The 21354-nt window shown below is 33.0% G+C and overlaps 3 non-coding genes across 3 annotated transcripts; all 3 read right to left on the bottom strand.

The window, feature by feature from the left end:
- Positions 1-9403: 9403 nt before the first annotated feature.
- On the bottom strand, positions 9404-9475 carry TRNAQ-UUG (transfer RNA glutamine (anticodon UUG)). Its single transcript has one exon. It is a non-coding gene; the product is annotated as a tRNA-Gln (tRNA).
- A 5500-nt stretch (positions 9476-14975) lies between these two features.
- Positions 14976-15047, bottom strand: TRNAQ-UUG (transfer RNA glutamine (anticodon UUG)). The gene has a single exon. It is a non-coding gene; the product is annotated as a tRNA-Gln (tRNA).
- A 163-nt stretch (positions 15048-15210) lies between these two features.
- TRNAQ-UUG (transfer RNA glutamine (anticodon UUG)) lies at positions 15211-15282 on the bottom strand. The gene has a single exon. It is a non-coding gene; the product is annotated as a tRNA-Gln (tRNA).
- Positions 15283-21354: the final 6072 nt, after the last annotated feature.

The raw sequence follows: 21354 nt of genomic DNA, 5'->3' as shown, positions 1-21354 counted from the left end.
TAGATTTTCCTCTTAAGAAAAATAAAATGGATTAATTATGTTTTTCGTTCATGTACTATTATCATATTTTGGAAATGATTCCTCCTAAAAACCTTAAACCATTTTGGTTCTCATGTTTTCAAAATTCATGGTTTCAATCCCTATTTTTGAATGACGTTAACTGTGTGACTTTGTGACAAACGACGTTTCAGGTAGGCTCGTAATCTAGCGACACATGTACTATGATGTTGACATGTGTTAAATTTATTTATTTTATTGATTATTTATTTAATTTATTTAATTCATTTAATGTTAAAAATTAAATTTAAGATGTGTTTTAAACTTAGTGGGGGTGTATCAGAAGGGCTTTGTGAATGTATCGAAGAGAATGAGTTTGGAAGAGAGCTTTATGTTCTAATTCAGGGAATAAAAATTCAAATCCAGTAGTGATGCATAAAAGAATGAAATGGTAAGAAGTTGTTCATCAACATAAGGTAGTTTCATTTGAGGATTAGTTTTTTTTTTTTCATTTTAGGGTTTAACAATGAAGAGGAATATTGGATCGAAGTGTGGTGCATTGTCATTGTCTTCGTCTGCGCAACTCGGATCTTCGCAATTTGGACCAAAACTTTGTGGATGTGGCGAAATATTACTACTTCTTAAAACAACCATCACAGAGAATAATGAAAGATTTTTTCGGAGAAGTCGAAATTGGGCAGGAAGTGTCAATTGTTTGTGGTGTTTAGATTTTTTGTTGTGGTTTTGGTAAATTCATTATTTTGTTTTATAGAGTGAAGCACATTGTAATTACTTCCAATGAGTTGATGAGGTGGAACCTCAAGTGGAAGGAAAGTCAGAAATGGAAGAAGAAGAGAATGAAAATGTTTGTGGAAGTGTGAGAATGGTAGTGTAGTTGGTGCAAAAGAATGCCAAACTAAAGAAGAGGTTAATGACGGAGAGAAAAATAAGAGAAATAAAGCTTTTTTTTTCATTTTGTCTTGGACTTGTACTATGATACTTTGTGTTTTATTTCTCCTAAAGATAAATTGTAAGGAGTAGGGTTGTTAGCAATTGTTCATTTGGTAGGTTGTTAGCAATTGTTCATTTGGCTATAATCGAAAGTTCAGAAATTACTTGTCCTTCTGTTGTGAAGTTTTTAGGTTATCAGTTCTAGTGTTGTTTACTTTACATGTTATTATTTGCCTATCTTTAAAATCTGACATGATATAAATCTGTTTATTAGATGGAATTTTCAAATTACACTTTTGCATAAGCTTAGAAATTTTACACAAAATAAGAGAAAAAGAAGAAAAAGTGTTGGTTGGTGGTTGTAGTAGAGTAGCACAGTTGACAAGAACAAAATGCACATGCTTGTCGTGTGATTGTTGCTTCACCTCAACATTAAGTTTCCTCTTCCCACTGTTTCCTTCTTTTCTCTTGTTCACAAAAAGCAACACAATATGACATACACACTTCAAAAGATATGAAAAAAATATTCAAAATACATAAGAAAAAAGAGCATTGATTTTGGAAAACCAAAAAGTAATGGAAGCATTTTTATGAGTTGGCCTTGTATACTTAAATCGGGAAGCAGTGGAACCAAAAAGCATGATGCTAAGAAGAATGTTGTGAATTTAGTGTTATATTTCTTAATGTTACTACTAATTTTTTTCCAGTCAAGATGTTACTTATTATATGGTACATATAAAAGTATATAAGTTGTGAATTTGCACTAATAAATTTCCTTTAGATTGAATACCAAATGTACTCAACATTGATATTGTCCACGAATGGACTGATATCCAAATTAATTGACAACACTCTAACTTTAGCAGAATTGGTTTTCTTATTTTGTTTCATGAATAGAGAGCAACACCAAATTAACAAATAGTGTGAATATTTGGACTGGGGTAGTGAATGCTACTCTTACAAGCATTATTTACACTGATAAGACACTTGCCATTTATCACGTGGACAAGCAAGAAAAAAAAATTCTTCTAAACCAGGCTTGCAAAAGCATCACCTGCAACAACATCATCTGCTCACGTGTACCGCGTACACGATCATCGCCAACCAGAAGCAGATAGGGTGAGCTTAACAGAATAATCAAATAAATGCATATATAAAACACATCTATACATAACACAACATTCACATCAGGGAAAATTTCGTTTCTTTAGTTCCATACCACATGGACATAACCATGCGAATCGTGATCTACATCTTCTAGTGATTACCTAGAGATGACTTGCTGCCATACCTATAAGCCACAACCAATAGAGCACGTGCGGGAAACCATTGCTACAGATCATACACCGTAACACCAAGTGGAGTTCCCAAATACGAACATAGTTTGCAACGTCCCAAGACTACCAAACTCATCAGCTAACTACTGAGGAGGGCAATCTATCTGGATCCATCCGTACTGGCCACAACCAGCACACTCACACCAGCAACACTCGCCAACCTGAGCTCAACTCAAGGGTTCCTCGTGTTCATCCACCATCCCGAGCTCAACTCGAGGAATGCCACGTGCTTAACCCCTACCACTCACAGACCACCTGGCGGGGGACACATACCTCTAGGCGCGTAGCACCTTAGATCCATCAACACTACAGATCCCGCATGGTAGGACTACCCTCATAGCCAGGCGCAGGCGTTCCAAGAGCCCACTATCTTTGTCTCTATTGCCTGGCGGATCCCACTCTGTCGCCAAGCACTGCACCAGTACTTTCATAGTACTAGTTTTGGTAAGGTTCAGGCACCCGTCGCACATTTCCACTCACGCTTGCCCTCACTCCAGTGTACTCCCTACTAGTGCATAGTATTCGTATATAGGTATGGATAATTACAACTCTCACCATGTCTTGACAACAACTTTCCACAAGATTATTCCCTTCCCACAAGACTCTAAAGACTTTTTGGTATCATCCATATTTTCCCAAACCAGTACCTTTATGCATTCTATTGTGGTCCTAGCAGTACTTGAATCTTTCATTAAATAACTTACTCACCATGGTACTAATTACCATTCAATCAACTTCTTCATACACATCTACAATCCACCTTCTTCTAAGGAAAAATTGGAAATATCACTATCTTACTATGATCACTCTACACTAGCCTTGCACCAGCCCTTTTCATTCAATTATATCTCCTACTACACCATCTTAACATGTTCTTCCCTTTAGTCGTATTAATGAGTAAACTCCTAGTTTGCAGTGTCATTACTAAAGACTTTTATTCAACTATCATCTCCAACCCCCGCAGCTACCAAGAACCTAATTCACCAAAAACTAAACGTCCAATATTCCAAAAATCATCACAGCACCTCGTAGCCACGTAGAGTCACTGCCTCTACGCTGGCACCTGGCGGCCAGCCTTGTGCCGCCAAGCGGTGCAAGCCTTTCTGGTAGTTTCCCCAGAATTTCATCACCCTGCGTGAATCTTAGACTCCAATTTGTCATCCCTATTCCTAAATCTTTCCATTCAATTCACTTCCATCGTGTACTTAAGATTACTACTCCTGTTAAACCTTCAAATACACAAGATTTCCTTATATTTACTCACGTAATTTAACTAATATGCAAAAAATCTCGATTTCTCAAACCCTAAAATTTCATTCGCATTGTTCCATCAATTATACTAAATTCAATGAATCACAACGTCAAATCATCCCTTAAGACCCAACCCTTGATTTCCCTCCGAACAAAATCATGTCAAAATGCACAGAATAGCAAAAATCGAGCCACAGACTCACGTCGCCTGGCGGTTCAACCAATACCGCTAGGCCCTTCATCCAGAAAACCCAAATCTGGGTACAATACCATGCGTCGCCTGGCGGTCAGGGATGTGTTGTGAGGCGGTTTCTGAAAAATTTTCAGAAACCCAAAAAATTCAACAAGCAGAGGGGACATTCATGCAGTTCATACTAAACATCATGCGATTCATTCTTAAACATAAAAGTAACGTGAAAAAAAAATCCCCTAACCTGGTTTTCTTAGCCTAAATTGGAGTTGTTGTAAATTCCCTCTTGATCACCAATGATCCTCCTTTGACCTTATCCGCAAAATAGATTTTTCCTTCCTTCAATCCTCACTACCACTCTCTAATTTCGTTCTCTCTTCTGCAAGCACAATAGCAGCCCACCAAAACCTTCTCTCTTACCTCTAATTTGCCTTTTAATTGGGTATTAATGTGGGTTAATGGCATAAAAACGAAAATGGTTTAATGTTGGTGTTTATTGTCATTCATGGGTGCATTATGGACTGTCCATTCAGTTAGGGTTTCCTTCAACTTTTCACATTCAAGCCAAAACTAAATTTAGCAAAAATAAATTTTAATTTGGATTCTCCAAAACTTGAACCCACAACCATGCCAATGCCAAATCGATGCACAACCATTTAACCAATTCATGTTTCGTGATGATTAATATAATTCTATAGTTATCTCATCATTCAACATGATCAATCATAATATTAAAAACAATAATAATTAAATAACACACAATTGGCATACCTAGGACTTAAACTCAAGTCCTTTCACACAATCTAGTACTCTTTACCACTTGAACTAATATTTTTCCACGTCACATCAATCAATATTTAATATCATAAAGGCTCCCAATACCCGCATTTATTAATTAATTATTTATTTAATTAATTTAATTCCACGGGTCTTACAACCTCTTCTGCATTTTCCACTCGATCAACAACATCACCATCCCACTCTTGTTGTATTCCTCCCTTTACAGCAAAATCGCCACCCCTATCTTCTTCACCCCGTCTTCTTCATTTGCCCCATCAACATTAACACCAACATTGTCCCCTTCTTTATTTCCCTCATTAACATCACCATTACCGCCTTCTTCATTTCCCCACTCCTTTACTCCTTCAACAAGTTCAATGACTTGAGTAGAACTAACCAAATGATCCACATATATCTCAACCTTTTCTTTTTTGTTTTCCGTGTATTTTGCCAACTGCAAAGCACGCTTACCTTCATAGCCTTAAATATATATCCATTCTCCCTTTCTTAGACTTCCACCGTATATACATTTGTCCATCATACTTAAAATCCTTCTTCACGATACCCAATGCTTCGAAGTAGGACCATATATCTGGATCCACTCCTCGCATAACATGCTTTTCTCCATCTTCATAACACAAGACCCTTCCCCTAAATCTTTCAAACTTGCCCATGTGATAAAACACGATTGAGAAACCCATTTGTGCAACAATGAACACAGAACCCTAAACCCATAAAAACCAACAATAAATCCTAAAAACACTAATATAGAAAACAGAAACACAAAATTAATGTTCCCTCAAATAAACTCCATCAAAACCTAAAATCAAATTAATACAATGAACGAAAACCCTTACCTCTATTTCCTTGCAATATTGCTCTTTTAACCACAGCCACGACGACAATCACACGCTCTTCACTACGCAAACAACACAAATGCAGAGTTCGGTTTTGCGTTTCATTCTCGTCTTTGGCCTTCATCTTTCGTTTTCACCACACAAAGGAACGAAATTCAAAACACCACTTTCTCGAATTTGTGTTTAAAACCCTTATAAGTTTAAAACACATGTTAAATTTAATTTTTAACATTAAATAAATTAAATAAATAATCAATAAAATAAATGAATTTAACACGTGTCATCATTGTCAGTACACTTGTCGCCAGATTACGAGCCTACCTGGAACGTCGTTTGTCACGAAGTCATAAAGTTAAGGTCGTTAAAAAATAGGGACTGAAACCATGAGGACCAAAATGGTTTACGGTTTCCAGGAGGGACCATTTCTAAAATATGATAATAGTACAGGGGCAAAAAACGTAATTAACCCAAATAAAATCTTTCAGAAAACGGTGACATTTTTGAAAATTTTTGCACAACTACAATAGGATTTGGTTTCAAGAAAAAAATGAAGTCTTTCAAAACATTGTGGCATTTTTGAAATTTTTTGCACAACTATAGGCTTTATTTATAAAATAACTGAAGTCTATACTAGTATATGCTTTATTGTAAAATAACTCAAACCTATATGAGTACATACTTCAGTTCTTTAAATAGCTGAAGCCTATGCTAGTATAGGCTTCAATTCTTTAAAGAACTGAAGCCTATAGTTTTGAAAATATTTGCACCACTATAGGCTTTAGTTTTTTACATAATTGAAGCCTATTCGTCTGCTAGGGTTAAAATTTCACAAATTTTACATCCTTACCAAAGCGTTTCAATTGTGCTGCTAGTACTCTTTGTATCTTCCATTTGATCACACCTCTATTGTAATAGTCACCTTCCTCCACTCTCCTCTCTTCCTTGTCACCAAATGCGAACCCCATTGTCGTTTTCGTTGTCACTCCTTCACTCTCCTCCTTTCCCTTCCCTTCCTTTTTGCTAAATGTGGACCTCCACCGCTTCGTTCCCTTCCTCATTTTCAACACGAATTGTGTCATTGCGTTGCCACTATGAACCTTCCTTTCCTTCCCATTTCGAAAGAAGCAAGATGTTCATTTTCTCGCCTTGCATTTTTTTCTTGTTTCGTAGTCCTTTCTTCCTAATGCAAGAACTTTTTGTTCAGGTTCTTCACACTATATGCATTACCTCACTTGGTGCTTTTAAGGTTTGTTCAGATTTTATGATTCTTTCTGAGTTGGTTAAATTATGGGAAGAAATTGAAACAGTAATTTAAAAAAGAAAAAAGGAATAGGCTTCAGTTCAAGAAAGAACCAAGGCATAAAGTGAAGAATAGATTTTAGTTATGAATCGAAGCCTAAAGCCCTACCTTTTTACCTCGCCTAAATATACTTCGATTAAAAAACTAGAATTCTCAAAATAACCGATGTCAAAACCCTTCTATGCACTAGTGAACTAAAGTCATGCATAGAAAGCAAGTTCAATTCAACTATTTTCAAATGGAAGTCACGTTGCTAAATAACAACTCTCAATTTAATATATAAAATTAGAAGTTGTGCCTTATAACACGAGTTTGAAGGAAATATGGAGAAGAAGAAGTCGTGTCAAGGAAACATGACTTTCAATTTGATCTGATGAAAGAAAACCGTACAAAGCCAAGAGGATTTCAGCACAAATGTGATCGTATGGAAATCGTGTTAAAAGTTTGTGATTTTCAATTTTTTCAAGAAATTAGAAGTCATGCGCCTAGAGCACGACTTTAGTTTATATTTGAAATGGAGAAATTGTTGAGCAAACTGAATTAGAGTAACTGCATCATGGCTCTTTCATCCCCAACAACAGCATCAAGTTAAAGAGGCCTATAATAGCACCTATAGTCGTGCATATTTCACTTTTTAACAACAATAATCACAATGTTGTAGGTGTTCGCATGTTTCATTTTTGCACATTTCATCAACTTTTATCTAGTTCATTATTATGTTAAATTTCTAACATGATGGTGATAATAAGTCATGATAAATTAAAGTGTTTTATTTTTTTCCAATCTATTAGAAATTTAACCTATTAATCATATGTGTGGAAATTAAAAAGTTTGATAATAGAGAATATGTAAAAAGTAGTAAAATATATGAAGTGATAATAATTGAATGGTATAATATAACGACTAAACCTATAATAAATCATGGAACTAGTTTAAAATTGCTTACAGTTTTCTCTTAGAAGACGAATCTTGTGAGTTTTCCTTATTCTTTCGAATACAAAATAGTTGAGAGAAAACAAGAGAATAATTGAAAGAGAAACGACAATCGGAACCAATATAACTTTTCGTGGTCCAAATTGTAGCTTTCCATCAAAAAGTTGCAAAGTAAACATCGAACTTCGATAATTAAAAAATGAAAAAAAGAAAAATCAACTCAGGGAGACCTATTAATAAACTTTATAGGGAAATAAAATAAACTTTTAGTGAAGTGAAACATTTGAGGAGCTAAAGTAACATAAATGAATAAAACTAAAGAAGTAAAAGGAATGGTCAGCACCCTTCTTCATTATCTAAAATCGTGCTCTGGCGACACGATTTTTACTTTCTTGAAAAAATTGAAAATTATGAACTCCCAACATGACTTCCATATTACTACATTTGTATTGAAATTATCTTCACTTTGTATGTTTCCTATTCATCATATCAAATTGAGAGTCGTGCTTCTAGGATACAACTTCTCCATATTTCCACCAACCTCGTGCAAGGACACAACATGAAGCTGCTATTCAAGAGCATGACCTCCGTATGAACATAGTTAGAGGTAGCAATGCGGATGGCTTGCACTTGGCCCACAAAATGTGGGTCGGGATGGCTCATCCCACATTTGGCCCGTCCACATAAGTGCGAGTATGTAGGCCTGCGGGCTGGTCTATTTTTTTTTTAATTTTTATGATAAAATTTTTAATATTTAACAATTTGGAAAACTTTAACAAGTTCATAAAAATAAAGAAAGATTTTGGAGAGTTAGATGATAAATTGATTATTTAACATTTTCATCATATTTATATTTGTACTTTGGCATACAAGATGTATTCTTTAAATTTTAGCACATTCAAAAATAAATAATATTTATCTTTTTCATTCATATAAGAATTTGAAACGTTCATATAAGAAGGAAAGTAACCAATATACACAAGTACATTTTTTTTTGTGTAGGCCAACGAACTCAATATCTCGGTCTGCCCCACTCTTTTTTTGCGGGCCTGTAGATCGACTCGCTAAACCAAGTCTACATTGTCATCCCTAAACATAGTTGAACTTAACTTGTCTTTCATGTGCACAACTTTTAAGTTAAAAAAAATTCATTTTCTCTTAGTACGATTTCAGTTCACCTTTGAGAAAAAATCGTGTGTAACCGTACTTCTTTTGATGAAGTCGTTCTCCCATGCACGACTTATAAAAGAAAATTAATTTATCAATTTATGTAATTTTTTTCAAAAGGGCATAAAAGAAACCTCATAGAACATAATAAGGAACTTTTAAATAAATATACCTTTAATTATAACAATAAAAATTACTCATTATTTTATATTAAATATAATACTAAAGTTATATAATCTTGTACTTTTTAATATGTCAACAACATGACTTCATGCTTAATTAAATCTTATTAAAAGTTATCCTTTTGTATAAATAATTTTGTAGCTTTTCTTTAATTATAAGATTCCATATAAAATCTTTTTCATTTTATAATGATTAAAAATATAATTAAATCTTAATTATTATTTATTTCATGTTTGTCAGACAAAAGAAATTGTTGAACACTATATTTAGAAACATATAATACAAAGACACATGTTTTAAGAAAAATAAGTTATCTGCATTGAATTATGCATATCATTGTAAATAAATTGGTGAGTTTATTAAAGAAATTTCTACATATTCTACATATTGTAAATAAATTGGTAAGTTTATCAAAGAAATATCTCATTAAAATGAGTTTTCTAAAATAAGGAATAAAAGGTCGTACCGAGAGTCGAACCCAGGTCGCTGGATTCAAAGTCCAGAGTGCTAACCACTACACCATAGAACCCCAGTTCGGTAATCAATTATCGGCCCGTCACTCTCTTCTCTTTTGGAGGAAAAAAAGGCACACTTTTATTTATGCACGAAAATTCGGATGTTATGATTACTTTAATCAATTTATTTTAAATAAGTTTTCACATTCTAGGAATCTTTCCTTTTATTTCTTAAAGTAATATTTTAAAAATAGATATATACTTATTAATGAACAAATTGTTTATAGTCACATAAAATATTATTTCTTTTTAAAAATTTATTTTACTATTTGATTTGTCTTTTATGCAGTGTTCACTTGTACTGATAATACTGTTTGCAGTCACTTGAAGCGATGGATTTATGGACTATAGCATGTTCATTTTACTGAATGTGCAGTGATTTGGAAGCACGAATTTGTGTGTGTGCGTGTGTGTGTGCGTGTGTGTGTTTGAGAGAGAGAGAGAGAGGGAGAGCACTGGTTACATAACTGGTGCTATGTTTGTTTATGAGTGTTTGTGCACCGGTTACATAACTGGTTCGGTGATGTGTGTGTGTGGCACTGGTACTGTAACCACCGGTGCTGGTGTTGTGAGAGAGTGACACTGGTTACGTAATCAATGTTGTGTGTGTGCGTGGTGATTATTCCTATTCATACAAAAGTATATTTATTTATTTTAACATTTTATTTAATTTTTAATTTTTTTAAATTCATATTATTTAATTTTAATTATTTTTATAACACCAAATTACAAAACCATTCTATTTTTCCATCAAGGGTATTTTGGTAAATTTGAAAAACTATCTATTTTCACAAATTTTTATCTATTACATCAATCAAATCTATCACTAACTTTTACAAAATTCATCTCCAAATCCACTCACTTTACCCTCTAAATCTACTCAAAAGAACACACATTTCTATCTCCTCAAACCCACACAAATTCATCTTCACACTCTCCTCAAATCTATCCACACAAAGGAACACAACCTTAAACTAACAATCGTGAAATTATTTTATCATTTATCTATTTATTACTAATTTGTCGTAAAAATTAAAATATATTTCTATACTATTTTTTTTTATTTTTTATTTTATATTTTAAAACGTTAATTATGCCTAAAGTTGAAATTATTTTATTGATATTTTTTTCTTAATCAATTTAGTCTCATGATATATATATATATATATATATATATATATATATATATATATATATATATATATATATATATATATATATATATATATATATATATATATATATATATATATATATATATATATATATATAAAACGTCCTAGGCGAAAATTACTTGTTTAAAATAAAAGAAATGAAAATAATAATAAGCCTCATTTATTATTGAGTACTTTCCCAAAATGTGGGAATATTTGAAACCTTTTATCTCAACACGCCAAGATTAAAACACAACTACTACGTTCAATTATTACAATGATAAAAACGTTTATAAAGCCATTACAAAATAATTCATAAACTTCTATAAAAGAACTAGTAAAGCTCTCATAGTTGTTCCCCACTCCATCTCTATGCATCCACACGCTCACTTGCATCAACATCTGCTCCTATGTAACAAGTTACATGATCATCGCCAAACACACATAGATAGGGTGAGCTCAATTATAAACAAACAAGTACAACATGACATAAATTAACCATCTTAAAAACCATAACTCGTGTTAGCATCCCCTATTCCTCAATTTCTCAACTTCTAACCTTACGTTAGACGCCTCTTGATTATACACACTTTAGTGAGTACACTGATCAACCTTTGTTGCACAAGTGTCTACTCGCCCCTCCGACTACAGGCCACCACCTAATAGTCCACACGCGGGAATAAATTGCCATGGCCACAATCCGCGACCAATGTTCGTAGTTGTCCCTATACTACCAAACTCAATCAGGTGCACTGAAGAGGGAAATCATCTGAAACCTCGCCGTACGAGCCACGATCTCGCACACTCCACTAGGCTTCCTAAATCATCAGGCTACAACCTTAAATGGCCACGTGTTACCCTAATACAAGTTACACTCGTAACAGGGCCCCTAACCAAAGCATCGTATCATGACACTCATCCAAAGTTGTGTAGAAATTCTCCTTGCGAGCAAACTCTGCACCCAAAACCGCTTGGCGCACCTTTCGTGTCGCTAGGCAAAACTTGGCTCCAACCGCCTGGCAGGCATCTCACACCGCCAGGTGCCATGCACCTTCCAGTAGTCCTGCCACACCACCATCGCCTGGCGGAACCAACCCTGCCGTCGAGTGCCACGCGTAGACAGTGGCCACTGCCATTGTTTTGAAACTCTATCGCCTGGCGGCTTGCTCTGCGCCGCCAGGCGCCATACCAGTAACACATTGTTACTGATTTTTTGGCATTTTCCTCAGGTCTTAAGGGACCTCAATCACACAATACGTCATTTATAGTACAATCATGGTATTCCATACATAACACTATGACTAAATGCAATACACACCTTTAACTCATGCCCAACTCAATTATCATCATGTTCCCAATTAACCATTCCCTAATCAATTGAATCAACAACACGTGGTGCCCTAACTACTACTTTCTAATATATACAATCCATATTAGGTTTAATATTCAAGTTGTACTTATACTTAGATATAATTCAAGAAATCATGCCTACATTATTTTACCAATTACTACCTATTATCTCAATTATAGATCAACATTCCAGCGAACACATAATTACAGTTCAAAGCATACAATTCATCACATTCTGTCTAAGTATCCTTTAATTATTTCATGCATTTAATCCCCATCAACTCACCCATATATGCACTAACAATTGCTCCCTCACTTGTTTCAAGGGAATAAAACCCTTGCCAACTAACCCAATTCATGCAGAAATCGTCCGCGAACCCCACAGAACACAACTTGTAGAGTCAACTCAAGATGTCCTCTGCCCTGCTGTGTCGCCTACCGGCAGTCTAGGTGCCGCCAGGCGGTGTGTGACAATCTGGGTTCTGCTAGATTTCCCCCGCACCAGTCATGACCCCAAACAATCCCAATTAAAGCACCCACCATCATACTGATATAATTTCCAATGCACACATCATATAGGGTTCACACTTTATTCATATTACCATTATTTCCATAACACCAACGCATCCATCAATTACACAATCCATGCTTATTCATCACCAACCCCGACATGAACCCTAAATCCCCAAATTCATTCACAGATTCATAAGCACATCACGCCTACATCCAATCTCAGTCCTATAACACATAAGCACATAATCGATTTTATATTTTTATTCAAGGACCCAATTCAAGTAGTATAAACTAGCAGAACACAAACAAGACGAGAACAACTGGCCAAGCCAGTTCGCGTCGCTTGGCAGAACACGCACCGCCATCAGGCGGTTCATAGAGAAAAACCCAGAAATGGGTTCTGGGACATGCATCGCCTAGCGGCTCATTCGACGCCGCCAGGCGGTTTCTGGGAATTTCCAGAAATACGAAGCAACTCAGGCAAAAATAACAGGCAATGCATCATGATCATCAAGCATATCATGCAATCATCTAATTAGTATTAAAAACACAGAGTGGAACTCCCCTAACTTGGATATTCCTTGCTTAATTGACAAATGCTAAAATCTCCTTTATTTTGGTGTTGGCAATGTAACTCCCTTAGGTTAACTTCACACCACTGCAATTAGTCTCCCAATTCAGCCCACACACTCAGAATTCTTCTCCCCTCAATACTCACACCTTGTTAGACTCCTAAGCACTCTCTCTCCCTCCCAATTGTAACATCCCGCCTCATTTATTATTAAACCATTTCCCTAAAACGCGGGAAAATTTAAAACCTTTAATTTTAATATCCAACATGAAATAACAAAATACTCATCATCCTTCTAGTACAATTTGATGTCCAAAACCGTAATTAAATTACATGAAAATTAATTAAAAGTATTTATCGTAACTCCTCGAAAGTCCTATGGAATTAGTCCATTATCATAAGAAAACAATAAAATTAAATAACTCATAATTGGCATACATAGGACTCGAACCCAAGTCCTTTCACACAATCATGTACTCTCAACCATTTGAACTAGTACTTTTCCACATCGTGAAAGTTAGCATATATATATATATATATATATATATATATATATATATATATATATATATATATATATATATATATCTTTAAAAAATATTTTTAAAATTAGTTAATTTTTAAAATAAATAAATATGTACCCTTAAACACATTTTAATGTTCATTAAATTTGTTTTTTCATTTTTATAGTGTTTGAATGTATTTATACTAAAGAATAACTTATATTTTGTTATGAATTAATTTTTATTCATTGATTTGATACAATTACTCATATGATAGATATGATTGATTGATTTACTACAATTACTTATATGATTAATTACTTTATATGAGGTTTAAATATTTATATCAACTAATTCATTTGTATCCTTTATGAGTTACATTTTGTATCTATAAATTGGACTCTTCCTATCATTAATAAGCCACACAGAAAAGTTGCTCCTCATTCTCGCATTCTCTCTTCTTCATTTTCTTCTTCTCTCCATTATGAGTTTAATTTTATAACACGTCATGAACACCATGCTCTAACCAATTGAGGACTAGTGGAAGCATTTTCTCTCTAAGGACAATATTCAGCGTGTCTTAATCCAGACTCTTTCTAATACTTTATTCATTTACAATTTTATCTTATATTCTTATTTTTGTCATAAGAAGAGTTTGACTTATCAATCTTCATCTTTGTCTTATTATTATTTTTATTATGAAGATGATTATCATGACTATTATTTTATATGATAGTTCTAAACATGTTAAACCTTACAAATTTTGAATTTGTAACCCTTGATATTAGGAGGAAGAATTACTTATAATTGATAATTAAATGTTGAAATATATTTAGATGCAACGGGTCTTGGTAATGCCATTAAAGAAATAAATAAAGCATCTGAGCAACTAATTTGCTCCTACAATAATAATATCATGAAAAGGGATTTCACAAATATTCTGAATTTATTTGATGCCTTCTTGTGGCTGAACAAAATAATGAGTTTTTGATAAAAAAATCATGAAACTCGCCCAATTGGTTTTGCTTCATTCCCAGAAGTGAATGCAAAAACATTTGATTTATATTTTCATGGTTGTGATAATGATTATGGGCATGGTCATAGAGGAAATTTCAAAGACACAAGAAGTGGAACGATAATGTAAAAAGGGGAAAAGAAAATTGTGAAACTAATGGAAAATACGGTGGTAAAGGCCATTTGAGTTGTATTTGTTGTAGGTTTGAAATGGTGATTTAAGTCAAGAAGGGGAGTGTTGAATTGGCTATTTAAAACTTTTTCAAAAGCATAAAACTCTTTTCAATTGAATCAAATAGACTAGAAAGTTAGAATGGAAAAGCTGCAAACCAATACACTTTCAATCAGTCAAAAAAATAAAATAGTAGACTAATTTGTTCTTGAGATATGAAACATTCGATAAAAGGAAAGGTCCTACCGGGAGTCGAACCCAGGTCACTGGATTCAAAGTCCAAAGTGCTAACCACTACACCATAGAACCTTTATTTAATACAAAAATGATATTTGAACACCTTTTGTTGACTCACTTTTGAAACTGGAAAGTTAGAATGGAAAAGTTGCAAACCAATACACTTTCAATCAGTCAAAAAAATAAAATAGTAGACTAATTTGTTCTTGAGATATGAAACATTCGATAAAAGGAAAGGTCCTACCGGGAGTCGAACCCAGGTCGCTGGATTCAAAGTCCAGAGTGCTAACCACTACACCATAGAACCTTTATTTAATACCAAAATGATATTTGAACACCTTTTGTTGACTTACTTTTGAAACTTTTGATGTGTCACCTCACTTTCATTTTTTATTTTTATTTTTTGATTTTTCTATTCAAAGGTCACACAAGTGGTATTGGAGCCAAAATATTTTGTGTTTGTGGAGGAACCCCAATGCTTGTGTTCTTTGGCTGAGAAAACTGATTTGAACGAAAAGAAAAACATGGCATCTGGTTTGTTTTCTCCACGGAAATTAGTGGTTTTGTGAGTGTGCTTGTTTGTTCATCCTTTCTTCCATTCTGTTGTTCATCTTTGTTGAGATATCCAAAGGCATTCGCGCGTTTGTCATTAGTTTTTTAACAAGTAAGTTGTATATGGGTTGTATCGTTCGATGTGTGGGCAATTATTTTGTGGGTGATTGTGTGGTTTTTGTTTCATTGTTGTGGCTGATTATGGGTTGGTATACAAATGTGGTGTGCGTATGCATGTTTTGGTTAATTTGATAGTGTGTCTGGCTGATTTTTATGTGTTGATGATTATTTTTTGTTATTTTTAAATTTTTGGTTGGCATACCTTTTCCACAATAGATCTCTATTGTTTTTGGTTCTCATCATAGTTCAACTGTAAAATAAAATCACCACTTACTTGGATTGGATTATTCATTACCAAAAATGAAGTGGTTGTTGTTGTCATGCACAACTAGGAACTTACGTCAAATTAAATAGGAACCTACGATAGATTTTTTCAACAAGTTTTTCAAGTTTTGGTAGACCAAGATTTTTGACAACATACCTCCACTGTTTTTTGTTTCCTTCAAAGTTATACTTTAACATAAAAGCACTCGTTACATAGTATTGGAAAATATAATTGGGCTGGATTAGTTTACATTGATTTTGATTTTTATTGTTGTAGTTTATTTTATAGGATAATGTGTGACTATTTTTGTTTTTGTGTATGTTTTTGTTATGGTCTTGATCATTTGCTCATTTGCCACACTAAGTTCAATGTTGCAAAGACAAAGTTTCCACAATTGTTGCATTAAATGAACGTCAAAGTGAGTGATAGTGTTATTAAAAGTGCTTTTGATAAAGATGTGATTAGTATTCACAATGTTGATTTGGTTTCTTTAAGTTTGATTTTGGTTTCCCTTAATAATTTGTGTTGTTATTTGCATGATGTTTTGGTGTCCAACAAAGAACTTTGTCATGATGTTGTCAAAAATACATTAGAACAAAATATTAAAGAGAAGAAAAACCTTCAACATGTTATAGAGCATTAAGACCTTTTAAACGTCGTTTTAAAGGTTCTTTGTGCCATTTAGAACAATTGTTTGTAGAAAGAAGAAAACAACAGGCAAACGATGATGATGATGATTTCGGTGCAAAGGTTAATGACTCTTCTTCTGCAACAAAATACAACAATTTTTGTGATGATGGTACGACAATTGAAGATGACGACGCTAGACAACATAGCAATATGTATGACTATATGAAGGCACAACCTCGAATGTGGTTCAAGAGTCATGGGATAAGAAATCTATTTGCTAGATATGGGAAGAAAAGGAACCCAAATTAGTTTGATAGGTTTATGATTGTTGTAAACTTCAGTACATGTATAGATTGATAGTAATTGTTAGAGTTGTTGTATGACTAAAAAACTTTTGTATTAACCATATTTTCGTATAACATAGTAATACATGTATATTTTGGTTTATTCATTTGTGATTACATTTGTCAAATTGTTGTCCACGTAGAAAATTCTTAATGTGTAGTTGTAGAAGTAGTTGTATGTTGTGTAATGTGCGACTGTATTATTCAAGATGTGTAGCGCAACTCTCCACATAAATTGTTTATGCTTCCCACGTAAAGCAATAAATTGTTTGTAATCAGTAATCCACTGAAGGTCCATAATCTTCAAGAACATTTTGCCTTTAGATGTTGCATCTGTCTAGTATCCATTCACATATTCACTAGGCTTCCTATATATTCTCGACAACTGATGTGGCATTTTTTGGGATACCAGTGAAGACAATTCATTACCTTGGGTTCATAACAACTTCGAAGTAATTACTATAGTCTATTTGATGTACATCTAAGATGGTTTGTGTAATTTTCAAAGTTTTAAAAATCCCTTTCAAAAGGTCCTTTGCAGCTCTCCACATAGTTGCACTAGGGTTCTCAGGTTCTCACATATGTTTGACAACTGTTGTGGCATTTATTTCGCATCCAAAAGAACGAAAGGGAAACCACAATCACAATTAGCCATGAAATCGTCATATGTGAATCGAACGATACAATGCACGCACAACACACCCACAAAAATTCGAACGAGAAACGCACGAATGCCTTACCAATTTATGAACGAAGATAAAGACAGTAGATGAACCACTAATGGAAGAAGGAGAAGGAGAAGATGAATTGAACGAACACACAAGCACACTCTAAAACCACTAAATGTCGTGGAGTAGATGAAGGAGATTATGCCCTGCTTTTTACCGTTTTCAAATATGTTTTCTCTGCCAAGACAAAAGCTTTTGGCTTTTTTTTGCCAAAGATGAAATATTTTGCCTTCAATACCACACGTGTGAGTGATAACAATGTCATGAAACATTCAAATTAATACTATTTATCTGTAACAACTTCAGTATTATTAAGAAAGTAGTCAAAAGATTAGAATGGATAAAGTCAACCCCAAGTCATCTCCCAACGAACACGGAATTGATTTTTGACAAATTAGTTCCTGTAAAATTATACAAAAGGGGTTAGTTAAATAATATTGGAAAACATATTAGAAGAATATAAAGTTAAAAAGATATAAAAACAATGATACAGAAAATATATTGATTCCACTACTTTTTCAAAATAGATTCATCATCGATTATATAAAAATTATTGTTCAATTAATTGTTGTTGTAGATTTACAAATTAATAAATGTAAATTCTCAATTAATTTTTTGGCATTCTCACTATTAACCAAAGTACATTCTCAATTAAAAGTAAGAACTTTGTAGACTAATCATAGTAACTTTAACCAAAGTACATTCTCAATTAAATATTATTATGCATAATCATGTCTATTCTTTTACCTTTAATATCAAGAAAAAAACTAATTAATAAAAGTACATTCTTAATTAATTATAGTTAAAGTTGTCATCCCTAATCAAAGTACATTCTCAATCATTGGCAAAAACTCATTCAATCACATGAAAGTTTCTAAATTTAATCAAAGGACATTCTCAATTAAAATTAAAAACCCTTGAATTCATATGATTGATATGTTATGTAGATTTAACACAATGCTAACTTGCTACAATGTAAAAGTCATTGCTTTTACTTGATTCAGATATAATAGACATAGAAAAATATAAATCACAACAATAATCAAATGAACAAACCAATTATTGCATTCTAACCTTAGAATTCATAATGCAATTACAGGGAAACCAACATTTGAAGCTTAACACTCCATGAAATCAAAATACAAATAAAAGAAGAAGGGGGAGAGAGAATAGAATTAGGCCCCCTAAAGGGTTCCTAAACTCCGAAGTTTCAAGCTACACCTTTTTTTCGTCCCATTGATCTCTTTATATAGGACTTGGACTAGACTTTTCTATTGTTAATCTTTCATCTGCTGATGCAACATCTTCCAAATAATTAACAGATTTTATCAATTTTAAAAATATTTGGAAGATATTCTCAGTTGATATTATCTGATTAATTATCTAAAAATATCTAAATAATTAGCAACAATTAAATTTTGCCCAAAAATCTAATCCAGCCCTTGCGATCTTGATTTGCAGAGAAATTCAAAAAGATGAATAATTCCATTTAAGACCTCTTTTTTACCAGACTTTGACCATACTTGCAATTTTTTACCAACTTTGACCAGACTTTAGATATTTGACCTTTTGATTGTCCAGTGAGGGAGGGATTGACATGTGTCAGAGCGCTCTCACCCCCATAAGTGTTTCTTGCTCCACCATGGGTTGCAAGTACGTGAACAAAGTGCAACTTTGATTGGTTTGATGCAGATCAACGTTTGTGGTGAAGGCATTGTTTTTGCGGTGAGGATGGCATCCTCGTGGTGTTTACAACGTCATGGTGGTGAGGCACGATCTAGACTCGGGGAACACGATTAGAATTTTTATCATTTTAGTTCTTATTTTATTTTATTTTTTATTATTTTTATTTTTGTTTATCACTAACATTTTCTCCTTTATTTTTTTCTGACATTTATCTTCTTTCTTTTGTTATTTTAACTTTTTTAAGCATAATTTTTGTTTGAGGAATTTTGTTGGGAAATTTGTGAAACTAGTTGGGGAAGGTTTTGGCTAAGGAAAGATAAGGTACTTAAGTTGTCCACAGATATGGACCTCTCTTTCCTGGAAGTCTACTCAACAAGCTTTCAACTTATTTCTTTTCAGAAAACCTTTTTCAAAAATGCAAAATAGTTTTTAATATGAAAATAATCAACCGTGTGATTTTCAAATGAACTATGATTACTATCCGCAACAACCATATGATCCATATGATTATCAGCATCAAATTTTCACACCTACTTCTACAGCTGATAATAAGTAGGTTAATTAGACACGACAACATGCACCACAACAAGAAGTTGTAGGAACCAATGGATCATCCTATAGGAAAATTGTGTTATTAATGGATGGACTGGGAGAGTTGATAACATTGTCGTGAAACAATCAAATTAATACTACTTATTTATAACAACTTCAGTATTGTTAAGAAAGTAGCCAAAATATTAGTATAGATAAATTCAACCCTTAGTCGTCTCCCAACGAACACCATATTGACTTATACCAAATTAGTTCTTATAAAAACTATATAAAAGAGTTAGTCAAATAAAATTGGGGAAAATAATAGAAGAAGATAAAGATAAAAAGATATAAAAAAAACAATGATAAAGAAAATAGATTGATTCCACTGCTGTTTCAAAATAGATTCATCATTGGTTATCTAAAGATTATTGCTCAATTAATTATTGTTGTAGATTTTCAAATTAATCAATGTAAATTCTCAAATAATTTTTGTTGGCGTTCTAAATATTAACCAAAGTAAATTGTCAATCAAAAGTAAGAACTTTGTAGATTAATCATAGTAAATTTAACAAAAGTAGATTCTCAATTAAATATTACTATCCTTAATCGTGTCCATTCTTTTACCTCTAAAATCAAGCAAAAAGCTAATTAACCAAAGTACAGTTTTGATTAATTCTAGTTAAAGTTTTCATCTCTAATCAAAGTACATTCTCGATCATTGGCAAAAACCCAATCAATCACATGAAAGTTTATAAATTTAATCAAAGTACATTCTCAATTAAAATTAAAAACCCTTGAACTCATATGATTAACATGTATATAGATTAAAACATCTTACTAATTAGCTACAATGTAAAAATTATTACTTTTACTTGATTAAAAGGCAAAAGACATAGATGAAAATAAATCACAACAAGAATAAAAAAACAAACAAATTTATTCATTCTAACTTCAAAATTCATAATGAAATGACAATGGAACCAACCCGAGAAGCTTAACCCTCCATGAAATACAAAATAAAATAAAAACAAAAGAAGAAAGTAGAGATGGAGGATGCAATTAGGCCCCCTAAAGGATTCCTAAATTTCGAAGTGCCCAGCTTCCTTTTTTCTCTGCTTCCCCCTAGGTCTCTTTATATATGACTTGGACTGGGCTTTTCTGTTGCTAAAATCTCTCAAATATCTTTAAAATAATCATAAATATAATTTATCTTTATAGTTGTTATGAATATCTACAAATATTTGGGGAGATATAGCTAGTTTTAAAATTATTTGACAAATATAGTTGGTTGATAATATCAATATCTGATATAATTAAATTAATTAATTACTTAAAGATATATGATAAATTGTCACCAACTAATATTTGCATTAATTTTCCAAATCAGCAATTTGTAATCTCCTCCAATTATCTTTCAAATAATCCAATATCTTCAAGAAATATCTGTTTGTTGTTGATATCTAAAAAGATTTAAGAAGATCTTGTCATATTTAAAAAGATTTGGTAGTTATTATCTTTTG

The sequence above is a fragment of the Vigna unguiculata genome, chromosome 1 (assembly GCF_037176805.1).
Source record: "Vigna unguiculata cultivar grain cowpea cultivar isolate G323 ecotype 2 chromosome 1, ASM3717680v1, whole genome shotgun sequence".
NCBI classification, from domain to species: domain Eukaryota; kingdom Viridiplantae; phylum Streptophyta; class Magnoliopsida; order Fabales; family Fabaceae; genus Vigna; species Vigna unguiculata.
This window is presented reverse-complemented; position numbering and strand designations above follow the sequence as displayed.